The 23,105-nt window shown below is 43.8% G+C and overlaps 1 non-coding gene and 1 pseudogene across 1 annotated transcript; both read left to right on the top strand.

Annotated features, from left to right (window-relative positions):
* Positions 1–356: 356 nt before the first annotated feature.
* On the top strand, positions 357–23,019 carry LOC132416397 (zinc finger protein 665-like; annotated as a pseudogene).
* TRNAE-CUC (transfer RNA glutamic acid (anticodon CUC)) lies at positions 17,550–17,622 on the top strand. The gene has a single exon. It is a non-coding gene; the product is annotated as a tRNA-Glu (tRNA).
* Positions 23,020–23,105: the final 86 nt, after the last annotated feature.

Below are 23,105 nucleotides of genomic sequence, written 5' to 3'. Positions count from 1 at the left end.
TACTGAAGGAAGGTCTAGGAGGCTGAAGCCTATTTACTATAAACAAGAAGGGGGACAATAGAAAGGATCTGTACCCGGTAGGGCCCGAAAGTGTCCTGCTCTGTTTCAACAGTAACTTAAAGTAAGCAGGAAGCAACAGGGCTGCACAGAAGAAACAGACAAGCACTTCCAAATCCTGACAACCCAGAGGCACTGAAAGCGAAACCCTGGCCCCGCCCCTGCTTTGGCCCCACCCCTGCTTTGGGCCCGCCCAAGCCCGGCCTCTTTTACGTCTCTACGTTCCCGCCCAGCCCAGGCCCCGCTTCCAAGTTGCCCCGCCTCTTCCCTTGGTGCTCTTGCGCAGTTTCCTGCAGACCCCGGAAGCGGTTACCGCGGAGCGAAGGTCGCCCTACGGGATCGTGAGTTTCATCTTTCTTGTTTAAACCTGCGCTTTGCGTTACCCCGTCCTCCATACCTTGGTCTGAGGGTATATTGGGATCTTAAAATCCTGGCACTCCTCTTCCACCCAAAGTAAATGCAGACGTCACCAGTGAGAGGTGGGAGGGGGAGGGGTGGGAATGGGGAGGTGCCGCTTCTCCTTGTTTTTGAAATGCGCGAGCTGCACGCCCCTCAGACTCGCCCACTCGGCCCTTGGAGAGCAGCGACAACTGCCCCGCTTCAGAAGAGGCCGCGTCCTCTTTATGATCCTGGGATTCTGGAGAGTCCGCCCCGTTTCCTAAACACACCCAGTTCCCTTCAGTTCGCACACTCCTCAGCCGGGTCTTTACGCTCCCCAGGCCTCCTCTTGTTGGTCACCGCCTCTTCTCACCTTAAGTTGGGGGAAGAGCCTAAGAAAGGGCCTTTCTTGAGTCACCCAGAGTTTTTCTGTCCCGAATTCTACCCCACTGGATAATGTGCTCTATTAATGTGGAATTAATAGGTGGGCATCTAATCCCATCTGTTGACAAAAAAAAAAAAAAAAAAAAAACAAAAAACCACCACCTAGAAGTTGAGAATTATGTTTTATTTGGCAGACAGATCTGAGGACTTAAGCCCAGAAGACAGCCTCTCAGATGGCTCTGAGGGACCGCTCCCAAGAGGTAAGGGAGGAGCCAGGGTATATAGGAGTTTTGCAACAAAAACCAGGTAGTTAGAACATCAAGAGATGAGTTAATTTAAGAAAACCAGACATCTCCAGTTAATGAATTTAGTGCTTTTCTGCGTATGGGAAGATGAGAGTCTGGGCTCACTGAAGTAATTCCTTTGGCACGCACGTTAGCTATCTAGGGCTGGCGTCCTGCTTTTGTCCACCCTGAATCCCCTTAGGGAGTACAGTCGGGGTGGCTGCGGTGGCTCTTGGCTTGATGGCCGCAGCGTCCTTTGTTTAGTGGTATGGCAGGAGACATTCTTCATCCATACAGCCGATTCCTGGGTGAATGAGGCACAGACCCACCGAGAGAATGAGGAAAATGAGAAGAATGAGGAAGAGCCGTAAATAGATGGCAAAGTGAAGGATAGAGGGATGAGCTCGCCAAGAGACAGAGTTACTGCCCTCAAAAATAGAACAGCCAGTTATTTTACCAGCAGAATGGGTTTATTAAGGAATTGCAATACATGACAGGCAGACGGTAGCAAAACACCATAGGCAGGTCCAACAAGTCAAGGAGAGGAATGTTGCTTTATAGAGGAAAAGGAGGAAGTTGGGAGTGGTTGTTTTGAACAAAAGTCCCTTGAAGGGAAGCGGAGAGTTTGGAGTTGGCAAGGCGATTCCCATTGGCTGGGTTGGTTGCGCGGCAGCGAGGAGAATAATTCATTTTTTTCTTTTCTTTTTTTTTTTTTTTTGAGAATAATTCTTGTTTGAGATCTGTAATTGATGTCTTCCTGTTGGCGTTTGTAATTGACTTGTAGTGCCCGAGGGCTTTCCCTTAAAGCCTCCAGATTGATGAGGTTTCCCTTATTCTGTTTCACAGAGTGAAAGAATAAGCTGAGAAAGTAGCAGGGGGAGAAAAGAAGATACAGATTATTTAGAGTGTGTGTGGAGGGTCCTCCAGGGAGATGAAGGGGAGCAAATAGGGAGAGGAGGCCCTTGATCAGCAAGAAGAGCCGTGGATAATAAAGGGGGATGTGGGGCATTTTACCCAGAGTGGGGAAAAAGGATAAAAGAGTTGGGCAAACAGCAACTTTGAGCTGGTACAGAAAGAAGGGGCAACGGGAGACAAGAGGAGCAGAGCAAGCCGGGGGTGCCAGAGGGTGGGGACGTGTCAGGTGTAACAGGAAAAGAGCAAACGTAACAGAGAGCAAAGATGGGGGAAAAGAAAGAGGCAGAAATACATGAAGATTTGAGACTATCCAGGGAGACTGGGCAGAAAGAGCAACAAGAGGGGAAACAAGTTGCCAGAATGGAGTAGAACCGGTGTGAGAGGAGGAATAAGACAGAGAAGGGGAGAAACGGCAGGACAGGGGAGGAGACCAAAATGAGCAGAAACCTAAGAGGGAAACACGGAACAGCCAACAGAAATAATGAGAGAGGGAAACAGGGAGCTGTGAAGAGAGGGAGCCAGATGAGTGGTGAGTTGACCGGATGTGGGTGATGAAGTGGCGAGATATATTTATTTGTGACTTCTAATATAATGCATTGAAAACGTGGTTAAAATATGCATGAAAATGACATTCGCAAAACTCCTTTCTAAAAGGCTTGTGCATTTTGTTATTATTTGTATCAGAAGATAACTTCCATTTGCAATTGACGGAGCAGTGATTTGACTCGGTTGTGGGTCACCCTATTCCCTTTTCCCAGCATGGGGTAGAGGGTCAGGGAGATGAGAAGGAGGGCAAGAAATGACGTCACTATGTGGTGCCCTTTGTTTTTGGCTGCACCTCGCAGCTTTTGGGATCTTAGTTCCCCGACCAGGGATCAACCCCATGTCCTCTGCAGTGAAAGCGCAGAGTCCTAACCACTGGACTGCCAAGGAATTCCCTACGTGGTGCCTTTTTATTTTATTTTTTTTTTAAAGCTTTAATTTATTTATTTTTGGCCGCACCACACAGCATGTGGGATATTATTTCCCCAACTGGGGATCGAACCCGTGCCCCCCGCATTGGAAGCGTGGAGTCTTAACCACTAGAACACCAGGGAAGTCCCCATGGTGCCTTTTTAAAGGAACACTAAAAGTGCTGTTTTTCAAAATGGATTTACTTTTTTCTTCCTAATTCCTTTACAGTTAATACATTGCTTTTTTTGAAGCTTGAAAGAAATCTTCGTTTATTCAGTTTACACTTTTCTATAAATAATTTTTAACTTCTGACATAAGCTCTGGCGGCCTTCTATAGCACCTCATGGCATTCTTTTCAAAGTATGACATATTTTCATTTAAAAAAATTTGACTACGTAATTCATTAGATTTTCTTTTTCTTCAATTTTTACACTATTTCCCTTTTAAATTGTGTCCAGTACAGAGGCCTGCAGGCTCTCTGCTCTTTGTTAGAAACATTCTTTGGACTCTAGTAAATAAATTTAGTTTCTTCCAATGTATACTTTGGTAAGGATGTCAGTGATCTTTTGTCTTAACAGTCTAAACCTAGTTTAACGTACTTTAAAATTCCATTTTTAAAATTTTTATGTGACCTTTCAAAATAGTGAGCTGTGAGCTACCAAGTAGATGTTTCCCTCAAGTCCCTCTTGTCCACTCTCTGCAAATGTTGAAGGATGGTCGGGATTGACCTGGAACCTTCTTCCAAAAGAGCCCAGCAGTTCATGATGGAGAAATTTGCTCAGAGCTTATTTCTGTAGGTGACCCTCTAGCAGTGCTGTCAGCAGCAATTGCTATGTTCAGAATTATGTATTTTGTAAATGTTTTACTGTGATTTTTCTGGAAAAGAGGAGTTCATTGCTTGAGATCAATGTGACCAAACCTTGAAATAGAAGTTTCCTTTGCTCAGGCATGTGAAAGATGGTACTGGAATTTTTTTTTTTTAAGATTTTTGGATGTGGACCATTTTTAAAGTCTTTATTGAATTTGTTACAGTATTGCTTCTGTTTTATGATTTGTTTTTTTGGCCACGAGGCATGTGAGATCCCAACTCCCCGACTAGGGATCGAACCTGCACTCCCTGCGTTGGAAGGTGAAGTCTTAACCACTGGACTGCCAGGGAAGTCCCGGAATTTTTTTTTTTTTTTAAAGGTCAAAGTGCTATGGTGGGTGGTGGGGGAAAGAAAGGTTTTTTTGTTTTATTTATTTATTTATTTATTTATTTTTGGCTGTGTTGGGTCTTCGTTTCTGAGCGAGGGCTTTCTCTAGTTGCGGCGAGCGGGGGCCACTCTTCATCGCGGTGCGTGGGCCTCTCACTGTTGCGGCCTCTCCCGTTGCGGAGCACAGGCTCCAGACGCGCAGGCTCAGCAGTTGTGGCTCACGGGCCCAGTTGCTCCGCGGCATGTGGAATCCTCCCAGACCAGGACTCGAACCAGTGACCCCTGCATCGGCAGGCGGATTCTCGACCACTGCGCCACCAGGGAAGCCCAGTCCCGGAATTTTTAAGGGAGATCGATAAGGCTCAACTCTGCCCACTGGCCCCTCCAGGCCACCTTTTCAGAATTCAGTTCCGTCTGGTTCTGCTCACTCAGCTCAGACCTTCTCAGGGTAACCTGATGAAATGACCCCCTCTCCGGGGCCCAGTGAGCCCACCTCAACGAGGAGATGATGGGCTAAAGCAGCAACTCTGAATCTGAGTGATACCACCCCCTGAAACGGTTAGTAAGATTCAGTGTGTGTCTGCATGTGGCAGTTCTTGGATGGAGTGCCCAGTTGTCATGAGAATTCTTTTAATGGGTCCTAATCCTCCAGAACGAGGGCAGAGGGGGGAAGGCTGGAAGCAGGGGCGTGGGCTCAGACAGCGAGCCCATCTGTAGCGGGCTTATCCCTGCCTTAGCATTGTCAGGGGTAAGTCTGTGGGTAAATCGTGCCGCTACCTGGCATTGAATCCTCCGTTAGCTCTCCTCATCCTCAGCACAAAATCCCGACTCCTCCCTGTGGCTGCTCAGCCCTGTGTCATCAGGGCCCTGCCAGTGTCTCCAGCCTCATCCTGGGAGCTGACCCTGTTCTCATGGTTCACTCTGCCCCAGTCACATTTGCTGTTTCTCTGGTCCCAGACACCAAAACCTTTTCTGTCTTAAGTCCCTGCTCTCACCCTGAATCGTCCTGGCTCTGGCCCTTTCTCCTCCTTTAGGTCTAGGCTTAGAGATGTGTTGCCACCCCTCCAGGCCATTCATGTCAGGTTCCCTTCACCAGTCAGTATCTGTCACGTTAGCGCTGGTTTTATTGTCTCCAGACCAGTCACTCATATCAGAAATGCTCTTCTCTGTTGATTATTTTCAGTCATTCCCATTTCCTCTCCATTGGAGGGCACAGAGACTGTCTTGCTTACAGAACGGCTGCCGCCTCTTACATTGGGGTTGGGCTTCGGCGCTAGGGCTGTGGGTTGGGCTGAGTACTCCTCAGCATAGATCAAGAGGCAGGGATGGGGATGGGTGGCATTTTGCTTCGGGAAATTTCAACACCAGTTAATCTAAACCTCCTGTGGTTCCTTATTTTACTCAGAAAGGAGCAAATCCCTGAGTACCTGGTGTCCTCACCCAGTGTGCTGAGGTGTCCCCACGTTCGGCCTGCTGTGTCATTGTCTTACTTTAACCCCCAGGTCTTCCAGACTGCATGTCACCAGGGACCAGTTACCGTCTTGGGCAGGAGTTTTGCCTTCCACCAGGTCACCTTCTTAGAGTCAGGGACCCTAATTTCCCTTCAACAAGGGTGGGGAGAAGGTCAGGAACCTAAGGGGGCATGAAAGAGGCACCTGCTTAAGAGGTAGGGACTCTTGTAAGTTGCTGTGAGTGGGAGAAGACGAGACAATGGTAGCCTCTTCGAAGAGATCTGGGGCTTCTCTCTCTCCCTGTGATGTCCTCACTGAATTCACTACAGCCAATTTTCAGCTGTGGGTTTGTTTTTTGTTTTTGTTTTTGGTCACAGCCCTCGGCTTGTGGGATCTTAGTTCTCGACCGACCAGGCATCGAACCCGGGCCCTCGGCAGTGAGAGCTCAGAGCCCTAACCACTGGACCACCAGGGAATTCCCTCAACTGTTTTTAAACCGGAATGCGTGTTGTCCCTGGTTGCGGGCAGGTGTTCCCAACAGGGCTCACTTCTTGGCCTCCATACTGAAGGCCCAGTGTCCTTCTGTTTGCAGTTTGCATGCAGTACTGCACTGTCTGTGCCCAGAGGTCCCTGTGACTTTCAGTCCAGTTTGCTCATGTGGAGGCGGAGTAGAAAAGGGAGGAAGCAGAGGGGAGCCCATAGGCATCTCCAGAAGGGCCGTGGAAGCTAGAGCGGGCCTCTAGATAAGCCCAATGAATAGTGTGTGCACCTGTCCCAAGTGTGTTTGCGGGATTAAAGGGGTGTGTGGAAGCGTTGGCAAGGGAGTCTAAGATCTGCGAAGAGCATGTGGAAATGGGTTAATGGGTAGTTACGGGGCTGCGTTTTGGGGTGCCGCTGTCTTAAGTCAGGTTCCCCGGGACACAGGTGCCAAGACTGAGATTTGCATATGTGGGTTTAACGGGGAAACTCATGGGCACACTTGAGGAATGACGGAAGTGGAATTCGGCCGAGAGAAACGATATCCTGCAACGTTAGAACCAAGGCCTGAGCTGAGCCCATAGGGAGCTGTGGGTGCAGGAGGATGGGTGCCTTGGTCCTGAGGGGCTGGATCTAGCGGGCGCCCCCCAGCACCCACTCCACACGGTGACTTCCGTGGGGTTTGCAGGAATCACTGCCCAACCCAGAGGATTTATAGGGAACGTCTCAGAGCATATTTGGGGGGTACCTTTGGTATCTGGGGTTATTTTGAGTCGCAGGCTAAAAGGTTTCCCCCACATTTTGGAAGACTCACGTGAGAATTCGGAGTGTTTCTGAAAGATGCTGGCGTCTCAGTGGGGCATGTGCATCCCTGTAGACATCTCTTTTTCTTTGGTAGATTTTGGTCGTGCCAGTGTTTGGGGTGGAGTCATCATGAATGAAAACATGATGTCTTGTTTCAGCAGGTCCTTGGGTGTCTCTCTATGTGTTATTCCGTTGTGAATTCATGAGTTATTGGGGCTTGTGGGATTTCATAGCAGGAGCGGGGTTCGTCACGGAGTATCTGGGGAGGCTGTGAGACCCCATGGGAGTTTGTAAGAGCGTCTGATTCCAGAAGGGGAACAGCTCAGCTGGCAGACGGTTTTCATTAGGGAGAACTTACTGGGAGTTCGTAGGCAAAACACTGTAAGAGAGCTTACAACGGGGCCATGATGTAGGGAAAGATCTGTGAAAAATCAGAGGGCAACGACACCCCAGCGAAACACCTGCAGCAGAAAGACTCATCCTTGGGACTCTTTTTGTTTTGTTTTTTTCTGAACTATAGTTGATTTATAGTTGTGTTAGTTTCAGGTATACAGCACAGTGATTCAGTTTTATACATATATACATAGAATATATATATATATATATATATATATATATATATATATATATATATATACTTTTTCAGATTCTTTTCCCTTATAGGTTACTGCAAAATATAGAGTATAGTTCCCTGTACTATATAGTGGGTCGTTATTGGTCATCTGTTTTATATGCAGTAGTGAATATTTTAATCCCAAACTCCTAATTTATCCCTCCCCCTCCTCTCCCTTTCAGTAACCATAAGTTTGTTTTCTTTGTGGGTCTGTTTGTTTGGTAAATCAGTTCATTTGTATATTTTTCTTTTTTTTTTAGATTCCACATATAATCGATTTCTTTGTTTTTAGATTCCACATATAACCGATATATTTGTCTTTCTCTGTCTGGCTTTACTTCACTTAGTATGAGAATCTCTAGGTCTAGGTCACACTCTCCTTGAAAAGATACAGCCTAGCTTCCTTGCTGCTAGGCCAGTGGGGATTACTCTCCACTGGTCACACATAGCACCACCCCCCCACCCACGCAGAGTCACAGTGCACCTGGGGGAGCAGAGAGGCCAGATGTTCCAAACTCACTTTGCAACAGGGATATATCTTCAGCAAGGAGGAGCACGAGGTCCTGGGTAGGCAGCTGGGGAGAGGATGGGGAATGCTGGCTTTCGGGGGCGACAGCCCTGATAGTGGCAGGGAGACTCGGGAATTGGAGAAGGGGAAGCTCTGTTCATCCTCACTGGGGGACCCTCTCTTCAGCAGTGACTAGTATAGAACAGGGTGAGCTGGTGGGTTCATATTCAGAGAAAGGGTGTCTTCTTTCCGACCAACACACTTGCCCCCAGCACACCCTTCTCCCTCTCTCTCTGCTCTGTTCTCTAGAACAGCGAAGGTGATGCTTCCGCAGGTGAATGACCTGAGATTGGAAACATGGTTTGTCTGTTTGTGCCTCTCCTGTGTCCCCTCCCTTCGGGCCTTCCACCTTCCTCTCTAATGTTCTGTTCAGACACACCCACTTCCTGCTGTTCAACCCTCAGTTTGCACAATCCCAAGACGCTTGGATTGGGGGCTGTGACCATTTAAGCCAATGTCATAGCAAAAGTGAGAATTTACACGCCAGGACCCTTCCTCTATTGAGGAGTCTGGGCAGCCAGGAGGCCTCTTCTCTTTCTGCCGAGGACAGCCTCTTTCTTTGCTAACATGCATCTCTCCTCTCCTCCTGTGGCAGCCACCTGTGGATCAGCTCACTGCGATCCTGGTGGAACTTGCACTTGCCCTTGCCACCTTTTGAGAGGGCGGAGAGTGATTTGAGTGAAGGACTCTCAGCTTGACCACCCTCCTCCTCTGCTCCTGCTCAGCTCCCCCCTCACTTGTGATGAAGGCTAATCAGTCCCCCAGAATGAAGGCCACGCCAGAGGGCATACAAGTAGCGCTTGGTGTGTGTCTGACCTGGCAGTCGTGCCCCAGTTGCCAGCCCCACGCAGTCTCCAGACAGTATGGCGTCCTTCCTCCACTGCATCTTCAATTTGCCTGTCTCAGCAGTTGCTTTGGTCGTTTGTTGTTGTCGTTTTTGTATTGTTTTTGTTTGTGGTTTTTAATTGATGTATAGTTGATTTACAATGTTGTGTTAGTTTCAGGTGTACAGCAAAGTGATTCAGTTATTCATATATATATATATTCTCTTTCAGATTCTTTTCTGTTATAGAAAAGAATAACTCTATTCACTATCTTGTACAAGATAGTGAATAGAGTTCCCTGTACTATACAGTACGTCCTTGTTGGTTATCTATTTTAGACATAGTAGTGTGTATATGTTAACCCCAATGTTTTGGTCATTTGTAATGGTGGTATTGTCCATCTTAAACACGCTTCCCAAATTTTTTATTCACTCCTTTCTTCCATCTTTAAAACAAGACATTCTCTATTAACTACATTTCCCTCTCTAGTAAGTACCCCTTTTCTGTGCCCCATTTCAGAGCACAAGGCCCTAAAAACTTGTTTATATTCTTCAGTTCTTCACTTGAACCTTGTCCAATTAAGCTTTCACATCCTCCATGTCACTGACACTTTCTTTTTCAGAGTCACTGATGACCTCCTCGTTTCTTTTTTTTTTTAATTTATTTTATTGAAGTGTAATTGATTTACAATGTTGTGTTAATTTCTGCTGTAGAGCAAAGTGATTCATATATATATGTATGTGTATATATATATATATACTTTTTCATGTTCTTTTCTGTTATGGTTTAATACAGGATATTGAGTATAGTTCCCCTTGGCAATCACCAGTCTGTTCTCCATGTCCATGATTCTGTTTCTGTTTTGTAGATAAGTTTGTGTCATATTTTATTTATTTATTTATTTATAATTTATTTGTTTATTTTATTTATTTTTGGCTGCATTGGGTGTTTGTTGCTGCGCGCGGGCTTTCTCGGGTTGCGGCGAGCGGGGGCTACTCTTCGTCACAGTACATGGGCTTCTCATTGCAGTGGCTTCTCTTGTTGCAGGGCACGGGCTTTAGGCACGCGGGCTCAGTTGTGGCTTGCGGGCTCTAGAGCACAGGCTCGGTAGCTGTGGTGCACGGGCTTATTTGCTCCACGGCATGTGGGATCTTCCCAGACCAGGGATCGAACCCATGTCCCCTGCATTGGCAGGTGGATTCTTAATCACTGTCCCACCAGGGAAGCCCTTTGTGTCATATTTTAGATTCCACATATAAGTGATATCATATGTTGTCTTTCTCTGACTTACTTCACTCAGCATGACAATCTCTAGGTCCATCCCTGTTACTGCAAATGGCATTATTTCATTCTTTTTTATGGCTGAGTAGTATTCCATTGTGTGTGTGTGTGTGTGTGTGTGTGTGTGTGTACGTACACACCACATCTTCTTTATCCATTCATCTGTCAGTGAACACTTAGGTTGTTTTCATGTCTTGGTTACTGTGAATAATACTGCTATAAACATAGGGGTGCATGTATCTTTTTGACTTGTAGTTTTGTCTGGATATATGCCCAGAAGTGGGATTGCTGGATCATATGACAACTCTATTTTTAGTTTTTGAGAAACCTCGGTACTGTTTTCTGTAGTAGCTGCACCAATTTACATTCCCAGCAACAGTGTATGACCTCGTTTCCAAATCCAGTATTTAACTTCCTGTGCTCCTTCGCTTTTCCTGTCAGCAGCAGGGGGCACAGGTCCTCACTCCCTCTTCCTTGAAACACTTTCTTTCCGTGGTTTTGAGGACGTCCCACTAACCTTTATAAGCCTATCTACCTATTTGTTTTATTTTCTTCTCCCCTCCCTGTTCACTTCTTAGCTCCCTCTGCTGAATTCCTGACCTCCCTGGTCTCTGAATGTGGGTGCATCCCAGGGCTGAGTCCTGGAACCTCTTCTCTGTCTATACCCGCTGCCTTTCCTCATCATCTCATCATATGGCTTTCAACACCACCTACATGTCTCGCAGTTTATCCTCTCCATCCAGACTTCTGCCTTAAACTCTCAATCCTGTGTCCAGCTGTCTCCTCGACATCTCTGCTGGGGACATCTAACAGGAATCTCCACCTTAATTTGTCCAAAACTGGTCTTGACCTCCCCCAACCCTGTTCCGCCTGCCGTCCTCCACATCTCAGTTAAGGGCGACCCTGTGAATATCTCGGCATTGTAAATGCATTACATTATTTGTGAGTGTTTAATGTATAAGATAAAAGAAATATTAGATGTTTACTTAAAGTGAGAGAAACAATACATAGTTTCTAAAATTCTTTTGAGAGATGGGCGAAAAATGCTTGGAGACCAAGGCCCTTCGTCATCAGCTTCCTCCGGTGCCTCTCTGACCTCCCCTCCCGCCCACCTCCTCACCCTGCTGCAGCCACCCAGCCCTCTTTCCCTCTCCAGGGATGAAGTTTGTACTCTCAGGGCCCTCACGGAGGTGTCTCTCTGCCTAGAACTATCGGACTCAGGAGACGCAGGTGGCAAACACGCTTCCTCCCCCAGGTCTTTGGTCTGATGTCAGCGTCTGAGTGGAGCCTTCTCTGACCAACCCCCTCCCATTTAACATGCCAGCCACACCCTCACCCCCACCTCTGGTCCATGACACTTGCTTGACGTGTTTTCTTCTGCCTCTTCCCCTTCCACGCCTGGATCCTGGTGACAGCAATTCACCACGGGTCGAAAAGAGACAGAAAGAAGGTGGGAGACGGGCCCGGCTTGCCTCCCGGCTTCACGTTAGACGGATGAGGCATTTTGCAGATACATGTTTTGTACCCCTCCCCCATCAAAGAGTCTTCGTCAAATTTAGTTGGGTGGGGCATAGCCCCAGAAATGTTTTAAAGTGCCCCCAATGATTCTGATCTGTGTCCTGCACTGAGCACCAGGGCTCTGTATCTTCCCTTTCTGAGGCTGAGATTAGCCCCTGGGAGAGGCAAGGGGATTCTGCTCTGCGTGGGGATGGATCGGGGCTGGTCTGTGACCTGCAGGGGATCGTCGGGTCCAGCTGAGGTGCCCGCTGCTGCTGGGTACATGAGGGCCTCACCAGGAGGGGAGCGAGATCTGAAGGAAAGGGTGGGAAAACTCACCTGTTGGTCTTTTACGAGTTTACTGTCCTGAGCCCCTCCTGGGACAGTGGGTAGCAGAGGACCGTCTGTTCCCCATGCTGAGGGCTTCCCTGTGTGTGTGGTGGTGACTCAGGAAGGGGGTGTGTTGATTCTGAGCATTAAACAGCATCTTTTCCACTTTCAGGGTCGACTTGAAAGACTCATATTGCCTGAGGAAGAAGCCCTGAAGAGGAGGAAGAGGAAAGAAGGAGGAGTCTGGAATGGCTCTTTCTCAGGTAAAGTCATATTCTCAGTTGTTTCTTCTGTCTGTCCTTCCTGAAATGCCCTTCTTTGGACTCACTGATCTTGTCTGACTCTGAAGTATCCTGCCTGACACCTGTACAGTCATAGCCACCCGGGGCCTTCCCTCAGGGCCTGTCATCTCCCCTTAGATTCTGTCTCATAATGACCCAGTGACGTGGAACTTGAAGAAGCTCCATTGTGGTCATCAAGAGACAACTCTTATTTCAGTAAATTTAAGTGTGTATATGTGTGTGCACGAGTGCATGGATGCTCAAGCCCATGGTCTTTATAAAATACATATCATTATTTCTAAACAGGTTAGGTATGGGAATTCCCTGGCGGTCCAGTGGTGAAGACTCCACGCTTCCACTGCAGGGGGCACAGGTTCAGTCCCTGGTTGGGGAACTAAGATCCCACAAGCTGTGTGGCGCGGCCAAAAAAATTATAAATAAGTTATATATTATTTAGTTGTTGAAATTATAAGTATTTTTCATTGCACTAACTTTTTTCTACACTATGACATTAATGAGTTAAATAGTTATGAAAAAAGTAACATGTATGTACGTGTGTGTGCATGTCTTCATGATGACATTTTATGTAGTTCTAGGTTGTTAGCCTTGAACTTGTTTCAAGTTTCCTCAGGGAACCCTCTGTCAATGTACCTTTGATGCTTTTATATGACTTAAATTCTTTAACGTTTAAATTCAGAATCTAAACACCTGGGTTTATATGTTTGTTCTACCATCTTTAGCAATTTGACCTGAGGCAAATTTCTTAGAATGTCCGTGACACAGCTGTCTCTGCCTTAAGATGGAAGGGACCAGACCTTTTTTTTTTTTTTAAATTGTTTTAAATTTTATATTGGAGTATAGTTGATTAACAATGTTGTGTTAGTTTCAGTTGTACAACAAAGTGATTCAGTTATACATACACAGGTATCTGTTCTTTTTCAAATTCTTTTCCCATTTAGGTGATTACAGAGTATTGGGCAGGGTCGCTTGTGCTATACAGTAGGTTCTTGTTAGTTATCTATTTTATTTTTTAAAATTTATGTGTTTATTTATTTTTGGCTGCGTTGGGTCTTTGTTGCTGCACATGGGCTTTTCTCTAGTTGCGGTGAGTGGGGGCTAGTCTTCGTTGTGGTGCACGGGCTTCTCATTGTGGTGGCCTCTCTTGTTGCAGAGCACGGGCTCTAGGCGTGCGGGCTCAGTAGTTGTGGCTCGTGGGCTCTAGAGCGCAGGCTCAGTAGTTGTGGCGCACAGGCTTAGTTGCTCCGCGACATGTGGGATCTTCCTGGACCAGGGCTTGAACCCATGTCCCCTGCATTGGCAGGCGGATTCTCAACCACTGCGCCACCAGGGCAGTCCCTGGTTATCTATTTTAAGCATAGCACTATGTGTATTGTCAATCCCAAGCTCCCAATTTATCCCTCCCCACCCCTGACCAGATCTTTTTATTATGTTTTTTTTAATTTTACTTACTTATATATTTTAAAAGTAATTTTTATTGGAGTATAGTTGATTTACAATGTTGTGTTAGTTTCAGGTGTGCAGCAAAGTGAATCAGTTATACATATACATATATCCATTCTTTTTCAGATTCTTTTCCCATATAGGTTATTACAGACTGTTGAGTAAAGTTCCCTGTGCTATACAGTAGGTCCTTGTTGGCTATCTATTTTATATGCAGTAGTGTGTGTATGTTAATCCCGAACTCCTAATTTATCCACACCCCCGCACCCCCTTTCCCCTTTGGTAACCGTAAGTTTGTTTTCTATGTCTGTGAGTCTGTTTCTGTTTTGTTTATTTATTTTAATATTTTAATTTTATTGGAATATAGTTGATTTACAATGTTGTGTTGCTTTCAGGTGTGCAGAAAAGTGAATCGGTTATACATGTATCCACTCTTTTTTAGATTCTTTTCAAATTTTTTTTAAATTTTTTAAATTAATTTTTTTTGGAGTAGAGTTGGTTTACAATGTTGTGTTAGTTTCTACTGTACAGCAAATGAATCAGCTATACGTATACATATATCCCCTCTTTCTTGGATTTCCTTCCCATTTAGGTCACCACAGAGCATTAAGTAGAGTTTCCTGTGCTATACAGTATGTTCTCATTAGTTATCTATTTTATAAGTAGTATCAATAGTGTATATGTGTTAATCCCAATCTCCCAATTCCTCCCACTCCCCCCATTTTCCCCCTTGGTATCCATACATTTATTTTCTACATCTGTGTCCCTATTTCTGCTTTGCAAATAAGATCATCTATACCATTTTTCTAGATTCCAGATATATACAGTAATATATGATACTTATTTTTCTCTTTCTGACTTACTTCACGCTGTATGACAGTCTCTAGGTCCATCCATGTCTCTACAAGTGACCCAATTTCGTTTCTTTTTATGGCTGAGTAATATCCCATTGTATATATGTACCACATCTTCTTTATCCATTCCTCTGTTGATGGACATTTAGGTTGCTTCCATGTCCTGGCCATTGTAAATAGTGCTGCTGTGAACACTGGGGTGCATGTGTCCTTTTGAATTATGGTTTTCTCAGGGTATATGCCCAGTAGTGGGATCGCTGGGTCAGATATTTTTAAATTTGGTATTACGTTATTATACTAGTTAGTACATGCAAAGTATTTAGAGGAATGCGTAGCACATGAGGAGTGTTCAAACACTTTTTGAGATTACTGTTGCTGTCATCACCGTTTCTTTAAAGCCCCTATAGACGTTGTCATCTTTGAAGATGTCATTCCTGCTCTTGTTCCTCTAGACATTGAATATAACTTGGTGTGTGGAGCGTATCTCACATTTCTATACAGATAATCCTGTGTTGATTGTGTGTGTGTGTTTCTTGTATTGTCCACAAAAATGGGAAGTCCACACTGATTTAGAGGCTATCATAACCTCTTATGGAAAAGTGTAGTAAACCAAAATTAGGGACACATCACTTGCTCAAAAATACCGTAAGTGGATCTGCAACAATACTCACTTCAGTCCAATCGATCCTTTCCCCTCTCTCTCCTCTTCTCATTTTGTGTGAAAATAAAGACTCTCCTCATGGCCCGTTGGTGAAATGTGTTTTCATTTCAGACACAGTTGACATTCAAGGATGTGGCCATAGAATTCTCTCAGGAGGAGTGGGAATGCCTGGACCCTGCTCAGAGGGCCTTGTACAGGGACGTGATGTTGGAGACCTACGGGAACCTGCTCTCCCTAGGTGAGGATAACTTCCCTCCAGAATTCGGGACCTGTCCTTGGGTATCTTTGCATTTTCCCTTGTGTGCCTCTTGGGAACCCCTACATTGCCTGCCTGAGATCAAAGCCCTGTTGACTCAGAAATGAACAGCTTCATAATGTAGCATGAGGACTTTGAACTTGTCCTTTCTTCATATGATCTTCCCATTTCATGATCAAGGGTGATTCCAGAGCTTACATATGCATAAAATCTTATGGCAAACTTAAAATATCCAGTTCCCTCTTTTCGACCCCTGTGCTTTTGATTCAGTGCTTCTTGGAAGAGAGCTAGATGTCTGCATATTTTACTACGCTCTGTGCATTCAGAAGGAGACAGTCAGTGGGTGAATTTTTGAAATTGTTTGTTTAGCTTTATTGAGGTATAGTTGTCAAATAAAATTGTAATATATTTAAAGTGTACAACGTGATGATTTGATATACATATACATTGTGAAAGGATTCCCATCAAGTTAATTAACATACGTTACCTCACATACTTTTTTTTTTTTGGGGAGAACACTTAAGTTCTACTCTCGTAGCACATTTCAGTTTTATAGTATTATCCACTATATTTATCACGTTTTACATGAAATGTTCAGACCTTATTCATCTTATGATGGAAATCGTGTGCCCTTTTATCAACCTTTCCCCATTTCCATAACCCCCAGCCCCGGGGGTTATGGAATAACACAGTTATTCTACTCTGTGTTTCTAGACCTGGTTTCTTCCCTCATCATTGTACTCCCTCCCACTGATTGACTGATTGATGGCTGCGCCGGGTCTCAGTTGCGGCATGTGGGCTCCTTAGTTGCGGCATGCATGCGGGATCTAGTTCCCTGACCAGGGATCGAACCCAGGCCCCCTGCATTGGGAGCGCAGACTCTTACCCGCTGGACCGCCAGGGAAGTCCCTGTGCTCCCTCCCTTTTAGATCTCTTCCTTTTTGCCCCATGTCCTATAGTTAAGAATGGGACAATATTATGCTACTTGCTAAGTCAGTTTCTCTTTTTTCCTCAGTCAACATTTTAAGTGTCCGAATGCATTTATCTTCCCACAGATTGGCAAGTACACACACTGCCCACATGCCCATTACTTCCTAGTCTCTACGCTTATTAACATTTTTTTATTCTCTTTTTTTTAATTGAAGTGTACTTGATTTACAATGTGTTAATTTCTGCTGTTCAGCAGAGTGATTCAGTTATATATACATATGTATATACATATATATATATACATATATATATATATATGTATGTATATATATATATGTATACATACATTCTTTTTCACATTGTTTTCTGTTGTAGTTTTCTTATGACAGGGCCGAAAGTAAGCTCATCACACGAGATGAATTGTGCAGAAGCACAGCAGTAGAGGGCTGCTGCTCGCTCAGGCAATACAGTGCCGTCTGTCCTGCTGTGGTGACTTTTATTTAAGCATTATCTATGCTTACATCTTAAGACTTGTTTTCTTAACATTCCAGAAATGCCAAAGCAGCAACATATGCTTTTATTTATTATACAAGCAACAATGGGCTTTCTTGAAGACATGCCGTGCTTCGTCCTTGAGCTCACAAGCAACACACGGACATCTCCTTGTGTTCCCATCATTCTGATTATACTAAAGTAGCACAAGGACGTTTCCTTGTGTTCTGATTATACCGAGGTCATTTCATGGATCAGTGCCCAGAGTATCCAGGACTGCCTGCAGTCCTGGCTTATTCGCCCGCCCTCGGTTTGCCGAGGTGGGGCTCATGGGTCACATCTCCTTTCCATGTCCTCAGTTATTCCACTACATTTTCCATTATGGTTTACCCCAGGTTATTGAATATAGTTCCCTTGCTTATTTTTCAAAACACGTTGTTTGTTTTCTTAGTTTTGAGAGTTCTTTGTATAACCTGGACACAAGTCCATGGTGAGATATCTGTCGTGCACATATTTTCCCCTAGTCTGTAGCTGGTGTTTTCATTTTCTTAACAGTGTCTTTTTTAAAGAACTTTTAAAAAATTGAAGTATAGTTGGGAATTCCCTGAAGGTCCAGTGGTTAGGACTCTGCACTCTCAATGCTGAGGGCCCAGGTTCAATCCCTGGTCGGGGAACTAAGATCTCGCAAGCCGCTTGGTCAAAAAAAAAAAAAAAAAATTGAAGTATAGTTGATTTACAGTGTTGTGTTAATTTCTGCTGTACAGCAAAGTGATTCAGTTATACCTACATATACATCCTTTTTTATATTCTTTTCCATTATGATTTATCACACAATATTGAATATAGTTCCCTGTGCTGTACAGTAGGACTTTGTTGTCTGTTCATTCTGTATATAGTAGTTTGCATCTGCTAATCCCAAACTCCCAATCCATATCTCCACTGCTCACCCTTCCTCTTGGCAACCACATGTCTGTTCTCTATGTCTGTGAGTCTGTTCCTGTTTCATTTGTGCTTTTTTTTTTTTTTTTTTTTGCCGTGTGGCTTGCAGGATCTTAGTTCCCCCACCAGCGATTGAACCCTCACCCTCAGCAGTGAAAGCACAGAGTCCTAACCACTGGACCGCCAGGGAAGTCCCATATGCCAAATTTTAGATTCCACATATGAGTGATGTCACGTGGTGTTTGTCTTTCTCTTTCAAAAAGTCAGTAGTCTTAACGTAAATTTCAGTTCTCGTTTTGTGTTGTTTCTGGAACAGAAGCCTTGCTTTTTTTTGTCTTCAGAAGGATTTGTTGAGAATTTCACAAACAATAGTTTCATATAATTGCGGTTGCTTATTACTTATACCCTGGTTTTATCATAGCTTACTAGAATGTTTTATTTACTAATTTTCTTTTTTTTAATTGAAGTATAGTTGATTTACAATGTTGTGTTAATTACTGCTGTCCAGCAGAGTGACTGAGTTATACCTACACATATATACATTCTTTTCCATATTCTTTTCCATCATGTTTTGTCACTGTTTGCTAATTTTCATTATGATTTATAGATGATGGCTTTTCAGTGGGTATTATGCAGCATAACTGACTCACATCACTGGTTAGTGTTGCAGAATGGCCATTCTGAGTGAACATAGTTCTATGACTTTTATAACTGGTATTCAGAGAATTACTGTATTTTTATAGCATTGTTTTATTAAACTTCATTTCCACTTCTAAACTGCCATTTATTTATATTACTCATTAGTTAAAATTATGGCTTATTTACCGTTAGAGCACTGTGCTTTAGCATTTATTGGTGCACAATCGATATGCAGTAAATATGTGTAATATCTTTATCTCTTCAAATCTGAAACCGCCATATGTTTTCTGTGAAGTGGTGTGTGCTTTGGGGTCATGGTACAAAAATACCCCTTCTTTCAGGGCTAACATGGGTACACTATGGGTGTTTCAGCCATTGATTGTTTAAAGTAGGCTTCCCTAAAATTAATTTGAAATACATGTAATCACCCTTTCTCTCTTTTTTTTTTTCCTAATTTATTCATTTTTGGCTGCATTGGGTCTTCGTTGCTGCACGTGGGCTTTCTCTAGTTGCGGTGAGCAGGGGCTATTCGTTGCGGTGCGCAGGCTTCTCATTGTGGTGGCTTCTCTTGTTGTGGAGCATGGGCTCTAGGCACGTGGGCTTCAGTAGTTGTGGCACGTGGGCTCAGTAGTTGTGGCTCGCGGGCTCTAGAATGCAGGCTCAGTAGTTGTGGTGCATGGGCTTAGTTGCTCTGTGGCATGTGGGATCCTCCTGGACCAGAGATCGAACCGTGTCCCCTGCATTGGCAGGCGGCTTCGTAACCACTGCGCCACCAGGGAAATCCCACCCTTTCTTTATGAAAGAATCTCATTCCCTTTGTGTTCCTAAAAACTGAAGATCATGGTTGCAACGTTTCTTAACTGTTCAAAATATGTAGTACTTCTGATACAATATTATGTTCTTCAATATGAAATATTTCTTTCAAACTGTAATTAATAGGAGACATACGATTCTTTATGTCTTGTAGATGCCTCTCTTAAATGTGTGATCAAGGAATCCGCACCAAAAGAGAACAGTCATACAGGGGAAGTGTTGCAAACAGTGTTGTTGGAAAGACATGAAAGCTGTGAGACTGAGGACTATGGCTATAGGGAAGTCCAGAAAAATGAGCGTGACTTTGAATACCAGTGGAGAAGTGACAAAAGAAATTACAGAGGAGTGCCTGTCACCCATAAAAAAAATCTCACTGGTAGAAGAGATCAACATGGTAGAAGAGATGAAGGAGAGAAGCCTATTGAAAACAGGCTCGGACTAAGCTTTCAGTCACATCTGGCCGAACTGCAGATATTTCCAACTGAAGGGCCATTGTATGAGTATCATCAAGTTGAGAAGTCTAACAACAGTGGTTCCTCACTGTCAGTACTTCAGAGAATTCTTCCGAGTGTCCAAACCAACATTTTTAATGAATATGGGAATGATTTCTGGCATTCTTCATTACTCACAGAAGACCAGAAAGCATACATTAGGGAAAAACCTTACAAATGTGATGAGTATGACAAAGCAGTTAATCATGGCTCACAACTCACTAACCATCAGGTAATCCACACAGGTGTGAAACCTTACAAATGTAATGTATGTGGCAAAGCCTTTAACCAGAGCTCACATCTCACTAGACATCAAAGAATCCACACAAGAGGGAAACATCACAAGTGTGAGGAATGTGGTAAGGGCTTCAGTTACAGTTCACACCTTCTACGTCATCGCAGAATTCATACCGGAGAGAAACCCTACCAGTGTAGCGAGTGTGACAAAGCCTTTAGTGTGTATTCAAGTCTTATTTATCATCAGGTCGTCCATACTAGAGAGAAACCGTACAAATGTAATGAGTGTGGCAAGGTCTTCAGTCAGAGTTCAAGCCTTACTAATCATCGCAGGATTCATACTGGAGAGAAACCTTACAAATGTAATAAATGTGGCAAAGCCTTTAATCAGAGCTCCCACCTCACTCGACATCAGGTCATGCACACTGGAGAGAAACCCTACAAATGTAGTGAATGTGGGAAGGTCTTCACTCAGAATTCAAGCCTCGTAAGTCATCGGAGAATTCATACTGGGGAGAAGCCATACAAATGCAACGAGTGTGGCAAAGCATTTGGTGTGTATTCAAGTCTTACTTATCATCAGGTCACCCATACTAGAGAGAAACCTTACAAATGTAATGAGTGTGGCAAGGTCTTCAGTCAGAGTTCAAGCCTTCCTAGTCATCGCCGGATTCATACCGGAGAGAAACCTTACAAATGTAATCAGTGCGGCAAATCCTTTATTCATTGCTCAAACTTCAACAGACATAAGAAAATCCACACTGGAGAGAAACCTTACCAATGCAGTGAGTGTGGCAAGGTCTTCACTCAAAACTCAAGCCTCATAAGTCATCGGAGAATTCATGCTAGAGAGTAACCTGACCGATGTAACGAGTGTGGCAAAATAACACAAGTTCAAGCATGGATTGACACCAGAGAGTCCACACTAAAGAGAAATTACATCTGTGTAACATATAGGACAGAGGACTTGTACAGACTTTGCAACTCACTAGACATCAGAATATACATCTTTGATGAAGCCACAAGAATGTAATGTGTGTATAAAGGCTCTTATCTGTAGATCAAAACTACAGAACATCGCAAGATTCCTGCTGGAGAGCAGCTTTACAAATGTAATGAATGTGGGAAGGCTTTTTATTAAACATTCATGGCTTTGATGTCATGAGAGGATTTATACCTGAGAGAAACCAGGGAAATTTTTTTTTTTTTTTTAGGTACGCGGGCCTCTCACTGCTGTGGCCTCTCCCGTTGCGGAGCACAGGCTCTGGACGCGCAGGCCCAGCGGCCATGGCTCACGGGCCCAGCCGCTCCGCAGCATGTGGGATCTTCCCGGACCGGGGCACGAACCCATGTCCCCTGCGTCAGCAGGCGGACTCTCAACCACTGTGCCACCAGGGAAGCCCAGGGAAATTTACTGAATGTGGAAAGGCCTTTAAGCAACAGTGTCCCCTCAGGATTCACCAAAGAATTCATAATGGAAAGAAGCCTTACAAAAGTAATGAATATTTAAAATTTCTTCAAGACTTTTTGCAACAGAATCCACATCAGAGCATTCACATGAGGAATAACTAAGTCTCAAGTTTAGTCTGAAATATTGCATACTGCAGAATAAAATTAAAAGTCAAAATATGTTAAAACTTAGGTAGATATGTCGATAGATCCTGAGGATGTTATCCTATGGTTTCTTTTCTGAATCTCTTATAGTTTAAAGTGGTATGGTTTTACATTTCACGTTTAAAGCTATGACCGATTTTGAGCTAATATTTGTACAGGTGTGAGGTTTTGGTGGAGATTCATTTTTTTTTCCTAGTGTGGAAGATCAGTTGATATGGTGTAATTTTTTTCAGATTCTTACTTCATTCAGGTTTCTTGGTACCTTTGTCAAAACTCAGTTGCAAGTAATTGTGTGGGGCTATTTCTGGGTTCTCTGTTTTGTTCCATCGTTCTGTATGTCTCCCTCCACAAAATCAGTCTTGATTATTTTTTATCTTATTAGAAGTTTTGAATTGAATGAGTGATTCCAACCAGTTTATTCTTCTTCAGATATTTTAGCTATTCTAGTTCCTTTTGCCTTTCCATATAAGTTTTAGAAAAATCTTGTTTGTGCCCACAAAATATCTTGATAGAAAATGCATTAAGCCTGCCTGTCAGTTTGCGATCATTTGACATCATTTCTATGTTAGGCCTTCCAATAAATGGCTGTAGTATGTCTATTTATTTCTCTGATCTTTGGTTTCTTTCACCAGTATTTTATAGATTTCAGCATCAAAATCCCGTCAGCGTTTTGTATGATTAACACATTACTACTTTTTTCTTTTTTGAATAATTGGACATGTTATTTTTAACTTGTTTCCATGTGTTAATTGCTACTATATAGAAATACAATAGATTTTTGAATGTTGACCTTGTATCCTCAGAACTTACCAGTCTCACTTATTCTAGAGGTATTCGCAGATGACTTGGACTTGTCTGTATATATCATTTCATTAGTTTCCTAATGCAGCTTGTTGACGAAAATACAATTATCTATCAAGAAGAAAAAAAAAGGGGGGGAATTTTATGCACGCCAAATTGAGGACTATAATCCAGGAAGCAGATTCTCCGAAAGCTCTGAGAACTGTTCCAGCTGTTAGAGTTCAAGGTACAGTCATACACATTTTCCAGACAAAGGATCGTGCATCAGAATGACATACTGATACTTGACATAAAGTTCACCAAGGATACGTAGTCCAGGTGAGTACATACAACGCGAGCAGCAAGTCACCGTGACCCCCTACAGAGTTGGGAAAGAACGCTATTCTTGTAAGAAGTTAAATTGCTAGTGTCAAAAGAGAGGAAAACAATTTGACCTCTCCGGTTGGTTGGGCAGGCACTCCCACCTTTGAGGAGCTGTGGTTAATGTGTAATGCAGATGCACACTGCACATCTGGGAGGGAGGAGGCCCAAACAGAATTCTATGTTAATTTTTTTCTTGTCTTGCCTTAAAATATAAATTTTATTTCATCAGGCGTTAAGAAATTATCACAAACTAGGTGGAT

Source organism: Delphinus delphis, chromosome 20 (genome assembly GCF_949987515.2).
Source record: "Delphinus delphis chromosome 20, mDelDel1.2, whole genome shotgun sequence".
Lineage (NCBI taxonomy): Eukaryota > Metazoa > Chordata > Mammalia > Artiodactyla > Delphinidae > Delphinus > Delphinus delphis.
This window is presented reverse-complemented; position numbering and strand designations above follow the sequence as displayed.